Source organism: Pteropus medius, unplaced genomic scaffold (genome assembly GCF_902729225.1).
Source record: "Pteropus medius unplaced genomic scaffold, Ma_sr-lr_union100, whole genome shotgun sequence".
NCBI classification, from domain to species: Eukaryota; Metazoa; Chordata; class Mammalia; order Chiroptera; family Pteropodidae; genus Pteropus; species Pteropus medius.
In genome coordinates, this window is record NW_024342466.1 from 4,116,831 (window position 1) to 4,127,310 (window position 10,480).

Sequence of the window (10,480 nt, forward strand, 5' to 3'; positions counted from 1 at the left end):
CACGCCCCCGCTATCCGCACACCCTGTCTCTGCCCCCTAACTTCCCTGGACCACCCAGCCACACGCCGCTCTGGGACCACACTGGCAAAGACCAGCCTTCGTCAATTGCCCCAGTTGCTCTCCCGGCCACGGGGGCTGACTGGCATCCCCGTGGGTGCCACCAACCTCCACACGCCGCCCACAGCTGGATAACTTCGACAAAGCCGCTGGCCAGCTCACCCACCGGAACTGCGGTGGGTGCGGTGACATCATGCCACCACGACACAGGAGCCCAGGCCCTGCCTTCAGCGACAATGGCTAAGCCTCCCCAGCGCCCGGCAGGTGCCAGGCGCTGCCCTCAGGGCATCGCTCGGTGAACCACTTAATCCGCACGGAGCCCCTTGAGGGGGGAGGCCACTCGGTTTGCAGCATGTGTGGCACGTGCCTTGAAAGGAACAAGAGCCTTGGACTCCTCCACCTCTGCAGGAGACCACCCTGCCCTCTCAAAGCCTCTTGGACAGCACCTCCTCTTTGGATTTCCTGGAACCACCTGCATAAAGTATTTTTCCTCCAAACTTTTGCGAGAAACAATTAAACTGCCTGGGGGGGGGTGCCTTTATCATTTCTGCATCCATCACACCGATTTACCTGGCTAAGCCACTTCCTGAGCCAAAATTGTCATGACATGTTTCATCGAGGTTTAAAAATTACTAACATATTCTTATGCCTATTATTTGTTTGTGTACTTATTTCTCCCTTTTATTTTGTATTTTATTGCATTTTTCTCTTTCAATATATTGAAACATTTTCAAAGGACCAACTTTCAGTTGTGTTGATCTCATCTTTCCCTTTATTTCACTCAGGTCTGTCCTTAGATTCGTTCCCTCTTGCTTCTTCGGATTCGATCTGTCACTCCATCCTGAGCTAAATTGATTTATTTTTAAACCTCCTAATTTTCCGATAGATCTATTTAAAGCTACAAAATTCCTTCTACAGCACTGCCACGAATTTGAACATATAATGCTTTTATTATCATTCAGATTTAAATACTTCTTAATGTCCCTGATCACCTCCTTTTAAACCCATGGGTTATTTAATAATGTCATTTACGTTCCAGTTGTATTTCTTTTTATTATAACTTTTTGTTACCAGTCTCGAATTTAATTGCACTGTTGTCTGAGAACAAAGTCTGTATTCAGTCAGGATTCCGGCGGAAAGCAGATGGCACACTCAAATTGGGTCATTTGAGAAGCGTTTGATAAAAGTACTATTTACAAAGGTGTAGGTAGGAGGTAGGGACCGAAGGCTGAGTGACACATGGGCCTGACTGCAGGGAAGGGGGCGTGGGGTAGGGAGCAGTCCCTGAGAACTGCAGAGGCCTCAGCTGAGGATGCAGCCAGTCTGAGCGTCCATCAGGAGAGATCAAACCCCTGGACCTCACTCTCCCTCCTCCCAGGATCGGATGGTGGTCCATCTGGCTGAACCCAAGGGATAGCTGAAGGGCAGGGGCGCCCAGCGGCGAGGTCCATTCAGGGTGGTCTCTTAGAGCATGGGGCAAAGGGGCCTCAGAAGCATAAACCGAACATAGCAACCCACTCTGCATGGAATTTCGCTCCGGGAATTTATTGAGGCTTCTCTGGGAACTAACACATTGTCTGTCTCTGTAAATATGCCACATCTCTGTTTGAGGGATGTAAGAGTTCTGTCTATATTTAATAATTCAAAATTATCATTTTAATCAGGATTTGGACAATTCTGCTAATTTTTGTCTGCTCAAGCTATTAAATTGTTATTTTTTAATTAAAATCTCTAGTTACAATTGTTGACATATCTATTTTCCCTGAAATTCTAGCAGATGTTACTGGATGTTTATTGAGGCCTAGTCAGGTGTCTGAATGATGTTGGTGGATGTGCATTATCATTCTGTGGCCCCTTTCACCAATACCTACGCAGTGGCCTTTTTTGTTGGTGGGTTTTCTCGGTTGTTATTTTTTTTGCCTTGAATCGGTGTCATGCATTAAGATGTCAACCCAGTCCTTTGTTTCATATTTGCCTGGTATGTCTTTTGCCAACTTTTTTGTTCCGAACTTTGCATCATTTTAAGTGTAGATTTTTTGGCAACCCATTGTTGGAATTTTTTAATCTAATGTTTCTACCTTATCGTTGCAATTTAATTTACTTCCATATTATAATAATTACTGTTTTACTGAGACTTAGTTTTGACATCTTACTAAACATTTCCATTTACTGTATTTTTTCCCATTTCTTTCTCCTTGAGGTTAGCGTTTTCTTCTGCTGGTTTATCCTTATTCTTATTTTTATTCTTGTGACTATTGCCCTTAATTTAAGATCCTTTTTCTTTGTTATTTACCCTGTATATCCACTGTAGTTACATATTCCTCCTAACGTGCAAGTATTTTACCTTGGTCACATAATCCTCACTCGCAGGCACTGGTGATGTAGCCCAGAATTATAGTTCTGAGTTATTAAAAATATACTCTTTTTCTTTTCTTTGGCCCTTGTTTTTAAGAAAATTAAAATACATTCTAGGAAGTTTGGTCATCTTATTTTCCATACCTCTAGATGCCTCTCCTGAATTTGTGTTACTTACGAAATACAAAATATCATTAATGTGGGCGGGGTGAAAACATTCTGAAATCTCGGATGCTTGAGAATACTTTTATTATACTTTCAATTCGGCTGTATGTAAAAGTCTAGGTGCAAAGTTTGTTTCCTTCGCTACTTTAAAAATATTACTTTGTGATCTCCTTGTACGCTGTTGAGAAGTCCAGCATCCATTAGGTTCTTGTTCCATGTTCTTTCTCTTAGGATGTTTCTAGAACTTTCTAATGATGTGCATTTTTCTGTATCTCTTCTGTTTCATAGTTCGTGAACTCTTTCAGTTTGAGTTTATTTCTCTTCAATTCTAGAAAATTTATCTCCACTGTCTTTCAAATGTTTTTCTTCCCTGTCGTAATAACTTTATTAGTGCGGGACGCCTCGAGTCTGCATGCTGGCCCTTCCACCCTCTGTCCGCTCACCCGTCTCTTTACTTTCTAACTCTCCTCTCCCATTGCCTTCTGGGTGGCGACAAGATTCAATGTCCCCCTCCCATCGAAATGACTGGACTGACACTCAAATCTTCACATTTTAGCCCCGCAACGGCACACCCTCCTCAGTTCTTCCAATCCACAGTTAAACAACAAAAATCGAACGAAGCAAATTTAAAGATCGAACTGGCTTTATTCAGAGATTCAGGCCTCAGGCAGCATCCCATCCAGCAGATGCAAGAAGCTCTCCGAGCTGCAGAAAGGGGGAGGTTTTTATAGACAGAAAGGGGGCAGCAGAGGATGTTTCTCACAGAGAGTGAGTGGGTGGCTTCAGGCTCTGGGCACCCTTGTTGGAGATGGAAGGGTTACCTCACTGGCGCTGACCAGGAAATTCCAGGCTGACCGTTAAAGTTACGTTCTTGGGAGAGGCTGTTAGGTTGGGAGAGATGGACTTAGCACAAGTGCCTCCATTTTGGGTCTGCTGTCTCTTTTTAAGCCACATTCTGATTCTCGTTTCGGCATCTCCTTTCGGCCATGGGCTCCAACCTGCTTGCCGTGACTGCCCTGGTTCGAAAAGTCATACTTCAGATGTGTCCTGTTGGTCTGTTAATGTGCAAGTCAAAGGCTTCGTCCCTCGTGGACCCCACACCGCCCCTGGAAAGATGAGTGGGAGGTGAAATTGTGGATATTTCCCCCACAAATAAAGAAAAAAACAGTAAATTTGATGAGTTCAGAACCAAGGTCAAGGGATCTCCTCACGTGCGGCCCTCAGAAAATGATCAAACCCATGTTTCAGAAATGCCCACGACAAACCTCTTTCACCTCCTTCCAGTGTGGAGAGGAGGCCACCCCTGGAGACCAGGGACTGAGGGGTAGGGTACAGGAGAAGCCATGCACAGCTTGCAATTTAAATAACAAGAAAATGATCCTACGCCATGACGAAATTCTTTTTCTCTGGAATGCAAGTGTGGTTCAATAGTAGAGACGGTGCATAATCTACCATGCTAGTAAGCCACGAGATAAAAAGAAATAGGATGGTATCAGCTGCAAAGGCGTTAGACCAAGGGGCCATCCATTTCTGGTTAATAAGCGAACAACTGAACCCTTTGGGGAAAGATGGTTTTGTCCTTCACTTGAGGAAACAGAAGCCCAGCGGGGTCTCAGCGTGTGAGTCATCAGCGCGCAGCCAGGATCAGACTCCAGCTACACTCTCATCAGCTGTGTGACTCCAGGCAAGTTCATTAGTCCCTCTGCCTGTCACCTCTCCTGCAAATGGGATGAGAACAAGACCAACCTCATACAGTGGCGGTGAGGGTTCATGTGTGACATGCTGAAACCGGGGCTGGGTGTGGTAAGCAAACAACAGCTGTAATGGCAAAGCAACAAAAAGGTCCCCAGCATAGGGAGGGACGTGCACTGCCCCATCCGTTTTATTTAGAAATATCAGCAGTTGCAATTACAAATGAGAAAAAAAGTAAAAATTCTGGAAAGGAAGAAAGAAAATTATTACTTATAGACGATGTGATTGTCCACCTAGAAAAACTATGAGAAACAGTAAGTTAGGGGCAGGTAAGAAAAATTATCGCTGAGGAGGCAACAGTTGCCATCAAAACAAACAATAACCAGGTGGAGCCTGTGATGGAGGAGTGTAATCACAGCAGGGCGAAGAAAGGGAAAATGCCCAGAATAACAAGAAATGTGCAGGTTTCTCCTTTATAAAGAAATTATATAGAAAAACTGAAAATCCACTGAAAAGTGGTAAATGAATGGAAATGCACAGCATCCTCTTGGAAAGGAAGAAGCGGTATTATAAAAGGTCCAGTTTTCCCTAAATTGAAACTACACATTTGATATAATCTCAATTAAAATAGCAGGAGAGGTTCACATGGAAAAACAGACATGCAAGACTGGTCAGGAAAACTGAAAAAGAAGAAGAACAAGAAGGATCTGCCTCATTAGATGTTAAAACATTATGAAATCCTAATGATTAAAAAGGTATCAGTCTCTTCTGGTCCAGACAGGGAGCAGGGAGTCACTACTGTGCATGCCTTCTATCGCGACTACATCAAAATCACAACTAAAATACAGAACAGCCACCATGGGAGCTGCCTGAGGTCTGGCTGAACAGAAGTCCTACAACTAGAGACACACAGAAGAGGCCACCTGAGACTGGTAGGAGGGCAGAGACGTGAAATGGGCCGGTCCCACATCCATTTGTGTGGTGCTTGAGACTCAGGAGAGACTTCTTGGCTACCGAGGTCCCCCTGGAGGAGCAAGGTGTCCCAGCCCCACACCAGGCTGCCAGACCAGTGTTCCAGTGCCGAGAAGAGAAGTCCCTGCAACCTCTGGCTGTGAAAACCAGTGGGGATGGTGACTGAGTGGGACAGAGGGCCGCGGGAGTCCCAGGCATCCTCTCAAAGGGCCCTCATGTGAACTTACCGCTGACAGACTCCCCTGCTCTGAGCTCCAGCACTGGGGCCACAGCTCAAAAGGCACCAGGGGCATATGGAGAGGAACAGGGTTGTCTGGCTGAAGGAGCAGCTTTCTCCCAGACAGAAGTACTGGTAGAGGCCATTGGTCCTTCGTTGAGCCCTCCCTGCTCCTGGCATGCAGATGCAGGTGGCCGCCATCTCTGAGTCTCCATCAACCTGGCTGACACCATTTGCCCTGTCCAGGTGATTCCCCGAGACCCCACCCCTCCCAATGTACAGCACTACCAAAGCCACTTCCAGTGTTCTTTCCATACTAATAGCCTGTCTTGGTTCATGCTGCAAACTTTCCCAAAATCTCAAAAGGTTCACAAACTCCAATCAGATTTGGGCTCAGTGTGCCCTGTACCTCTTGCCAAGCAGCCTCAAGCAGTAGCAGCAGCTGGCCTCAGTTCCTGGCTTGGCCTCTCAAGGCACATCCAAGCCCAGCATGGGTGATGGCCATCTGCGGATTGCCTGATGACTCTTACCAGGTGGCCTGGGCAGTACACAGGTTGCAATTGAACTTGGCCTGCAGCTGGGCCGCTCCCAGGAGGCCCTTGGCCCAGCACACCCAGTGGCCTTCTTCAACAAGGGCTGGAGCACCACCCAGGGCTGCATCGGAGGAGGACGTACCCAAAAGGCAGACAGGGCAGGCACCAGAGCCCCGCTGACGTGAATTCTGCTCCGCAGGGTCAGCCTCTCACTAGCCAGTTCTCACGGCCAATCTGCTTGAGGGTCAATCCTTCCCAATGACATGTAAACAGCAACCAAGGCTCAACTACAACAGGAGGGCACACACAAGGGACACACCTCGGGCACCTGGCTCACGTGACCAGGGAGGACTGCACCACTGGGGCCCACAGGACACTCACTACGTAAGGCCACTTTACTAAGACTGGAAGACTTAGGAGCCCTATCTAATACAGACGAACAAACACAGGAAAGCAGCCAAAGTGGGGAGACAAAAAACATGTCTAAAATGAAAGAACAGAGCAAAACTTCAGAAAAAGAACTAAAGAAAATGGAGACGAGCCACCTGCCAGATGCAAAGTTCAAAACTCCAGTGATAAGGGTGCTCAGTGAATTTAGGGGAAGAGTAGATGAGCTCAGTGAGAACTTTAACAAAGAGATAGGAAACGCTAAAATGGAGATAGAAGACATAAAAGGCAACCAGTTGAAAATGAAGAAGACGTTAGAAGGAATCAACAGTAGATTAGACAAAGCAGAGGATCGAATCAGTGATTTAGAAGATAAGAAAGCAGAAAACATCCAATCAGGACAGCGACAAAAAAAAGGAATCAAAAAAATGAATCATAGGGAGGCCAGAAGGAGAAGAGAGAGGGCAAGGAATCGAAAACCTATTTGAAGAAATAATGACTGAAAAGTCCCCTAACCTGGAGAAGGAAATAGATATAAAAGCCCAGGAAGCACAAAGTCCCAAACAAGATGAACCCAAAGAAGCCCACACCAAGACACATCATAATTAAAATGTCAAAGCTTAAAAACAAAGAGAGAATCTTAAAAACAGCAAGAGAAAAGCAGTTAGTTACCTATAAGGGAGCTCCCATAAGACTGTCGGCAAATTTCTCAACAGAAACTTTGCAGGCCAGAAGGCGTTGGCAGGAAATATTCAAAGTGATGAAAAGCAAGGACCTACGACCAAGATGACTCTACCCAGCAAAGCTGTTATTTAGAATCAAGGACAGATAAAGAGCTTCCCAGACAAGAAAATGCAAAAGGAATTCATCACCACCAAGCGAGTATTACAAGAAATGTTGGAGGGACTTCTTTAAAAAAAAAAAGAAGAAAAAAGATAAAAATATGAATAATAAAATGGCAATAACTACATATCTATTAACAACAACTTTGAATGTAAATGGATTATGTGCTCCAATCAAAAGATAGGGTGGCTGAATGGATAAGAAAACATGACCCTTTCATATGCTGAGTACAAGGGACTCAATTCATCAAAAGACGCACACAGACTGAAAGTTAAGACATCAAAAAAGGTATTTCATGAAAATAGAAATGAAAAAAAATCTGGGATAGCAATACTTATATCAGACAAAATAAACTTTAAAACAAAAGCTATAACAAGAGAGAAAAAAAGGACTCAGCAATCCCATTTCTGGACATTTATCTAAGAGACCCAAAACATTACTTTGAAGGGACATGTGCATCTGTATGTTTACAACAGCCGAGATACAGAGCCTACCTGGATGTCCATCAATGGATAAAGAATGTCTGTACATACAATGCAATACCCATCAGTGGATGATGGATAACATTACATATACAATGGAATGTTACTCAGCCATTGAAAGAATGAAGCCTTGCCATCTGTGACAACACGGATGGACCTAGAGGGTATTGTGCTGAGTGTAGTCAGACAGAGAAAGACAAATATCATATAATTCCACTTACATATCGAATCCAAAGAACAAAATAAACCAATAAAGCACAAACTCATAGATACAGAGAACACTTTGAGACTTGCCAGATGGGAGAGGATTAGGGTGGATGAAAAAAGGAAAGGGATTAAGAAGTATGAATTGGTAGTTACAAAATAGTCAGGGGTGTAGGGTACAACCCAGGGAATGTAGTCAATGATATTGTAATAACTAGGTATGGTGTCAGGTGGGTACTGGATTTATCAGGGTGATCACTTTGTAAGTTATATAAATGTTTCATCACTATGTTATACACCTGAAACTAATATAATATTGTATGGCAACTAATAATTGAAAATTTAAAAAATTAAAAAGATGTCAGTATTGAAAAAGAAATAGATCAAAAGCTTATGATAGAACTATCGTTTCAAATAATCTGAGGAAAACAGATGATGCCATAACTGGTGTAGGACACTGTGGGAAATATATAAATTTGGATCCCACCTGACACGACATAGAGATAAATTTCTGAGAGTAAATATTTATTGTCCGATGGGTCACCCTTGAGGCCTGGACCTGCTAGAGCCATGTGAGTGAAGGTGAGAAGAAAAACAGGCCCCCCGGCTCCTGTCTGGCGGGAACCCAGGTCTACACGTGGCCAGAGCAGCAGAAAAACCAAGGAAGCCCCTGGCTGGAGCTTGAGAGCAACCCCTAAAATTCCAGGAGGAGGACTAGACAGATATTGAAACTATATCTGAAGAAATATTAGATTTTCCAGAATTGCAGACAAATACTCAGTGAGCAACGAACATGATTTCAAATAGGAAAAATAAAACCAAATCTGCAGAACACCAGAGACGAAAAAATAAATAAATAAAAAGTGGGAAAGGACAGGTTACCCGAACAGAAGTGACAACTGGACGGTTAGGGGCGCGGTGGGGTGAGGCTGGCCTGCCTGCCGCAGGATCATGGAGCAGCGGGCTGCAGAGCTGGGTGGGAGCCCTCTGGGAGTCCAGGTGAACGCCTCGTAGGTTGCGAAAGAGGTTGTCCAGCCTCAGTCTCTCCCGCAGCCCGAGGACCCCGCCCCACCGGGACCCTCCGCCGGCGTCCACCACCCTGGCAGGGATCAGGCTGGGATCCTGGGAAGCAGGCTCTGCTGTCTGGAACTTCTGCTGGACACGGAGCCCCGCCCCATAGGAGGCCCCGCCCCTTCGAGGGACCCGCCCCCTTCGAAGCCTCGCCCCTGGAAGGTGCCGCCTCGTTGCCGTGGTAACTCCCTGGGAGCCTAACTCCGGGGCCCTTGCGCTGCCGGGCAACGCCGCTGCCATAGCAACGGAGGGGCGTGTCCAGCCTTGCATCCAGAGCCGAAGACAGGCTAAGGCAGAGATAGGCCTGCAGAATCCAGAGCCGGACCCTGAAGTGGGGCCAAACCTCGGGGGCCTCTGCGGGCTGGAGCTGCATCGCGGTGGGTTCCAGAGCCAACGCCAGAGCAACCTTAGGGGATGGATTGAAAGCTGGTTTTACATATGGGGAAGCTGCGGCCAAGATGGGAAAGCTAAGGGAAGGACTTGCTCTAAGCTCGCCGGTTGGTGTCCGGCTGGCCCAGCCAGGACCCTTTTCTTCCCAACTGTGTTCAGCTGGCTGAGCAGGTCCAGGCCCCAAGTGACCTGTGTGGGACGGTTTCCCCGCGGTGGACTCTGGATCCCATACCCACGGAGTCCCCCGTCCGGCTGAGGCTCCCCTGCCCACCTGGTCCCCGTGGACCCTGTAGGCACGCCCTCCCAGCCCCTCCACTGCAGGCCTTGCTCACCTGTACTCACACTTTCTCTTCAGCTTCCGCGAACCTTCCCTAAAACTGAGATTTTTCAACCTCCTAAGCCCTCTTTGGACGCAGCCTTTCTGCCTTCACCGCTGGACGGAACGTTCCTGTGTTCCGAGTTCTCCTTTGTTCCATGCCCTGAGAGTCTCAGGTCCCGTCCAAAGTGGAGACCATGCCCTCCTTTGGGTCTGGGGAAGAGTAAGACAAAGTGCCATCAGGGAGGGTGTGAATCGTGTGAGAACCCGCTGTCTGGGCACAGTCCTGGGCAGGAGCGAGGCTCACAGTCTCCAGACCGTTAGGCCCACACGCACGCAGAGCAGCCAGGAACCTCAGCAAGAGCGACAGGTTCCCTGCGCGACCCGGGGCTGCCAAGATGTGGTGGGGACCAGGCACCAGCCACCAGTCTGAGCGCAGGGACGGGGCCCAGCAGAACCCATCACTGGCCTGGCACATGCGGCGGGGTCTGGGGACCGCGAGCTGGCCAGACTCAAGCCCAAGGGCTGGGACTCTCGACCAGGGTGACCTGAGGGCAGCCTGAGGCTGGGCAGGCCTGGCCAGAGCTGAGCTGACTGGAGGCTCCAGCTGGACAGGCCACAGGGGAACACAGAGGGGCAGCTGGCAGATGGCCTGCAGACCCCTGCCCCGGCTCTCACCAGTGACCGGGGCCCTCCCCGGCATGTGCATCATGAGGCAGAGTTTGCAAAGTGCTTGCTTTTGAATAGCTCACGCACTCTTGCCCAGGAAGGCACAATCACCACCCCCGTTTTGTGG

General features: G+C 47.3%; 1 long non-coding RNA gene across 1 annotated transcript in view; it reads right to left on the reverse strand.

Moving 5' to 3' along the window:
• Positions 1-3,202: 3,202 nt before the first annotated feature.
• The window catches only part of LOC120601250 (uncharacterized), a 10,717-nt gene continuing 3,439 nt past the window's right edge, over positions 3,203-10,480 (reverse strand). The window contains exon 3 of the long non-coding RNA XR_005652411.1: positions 3,203-4,295. This is a non-coding gene — a long non-coding RNA (uncharacterized LOC120601250). The remainder of the gene's footprint in view (positions 4,296-10,480) is intronic.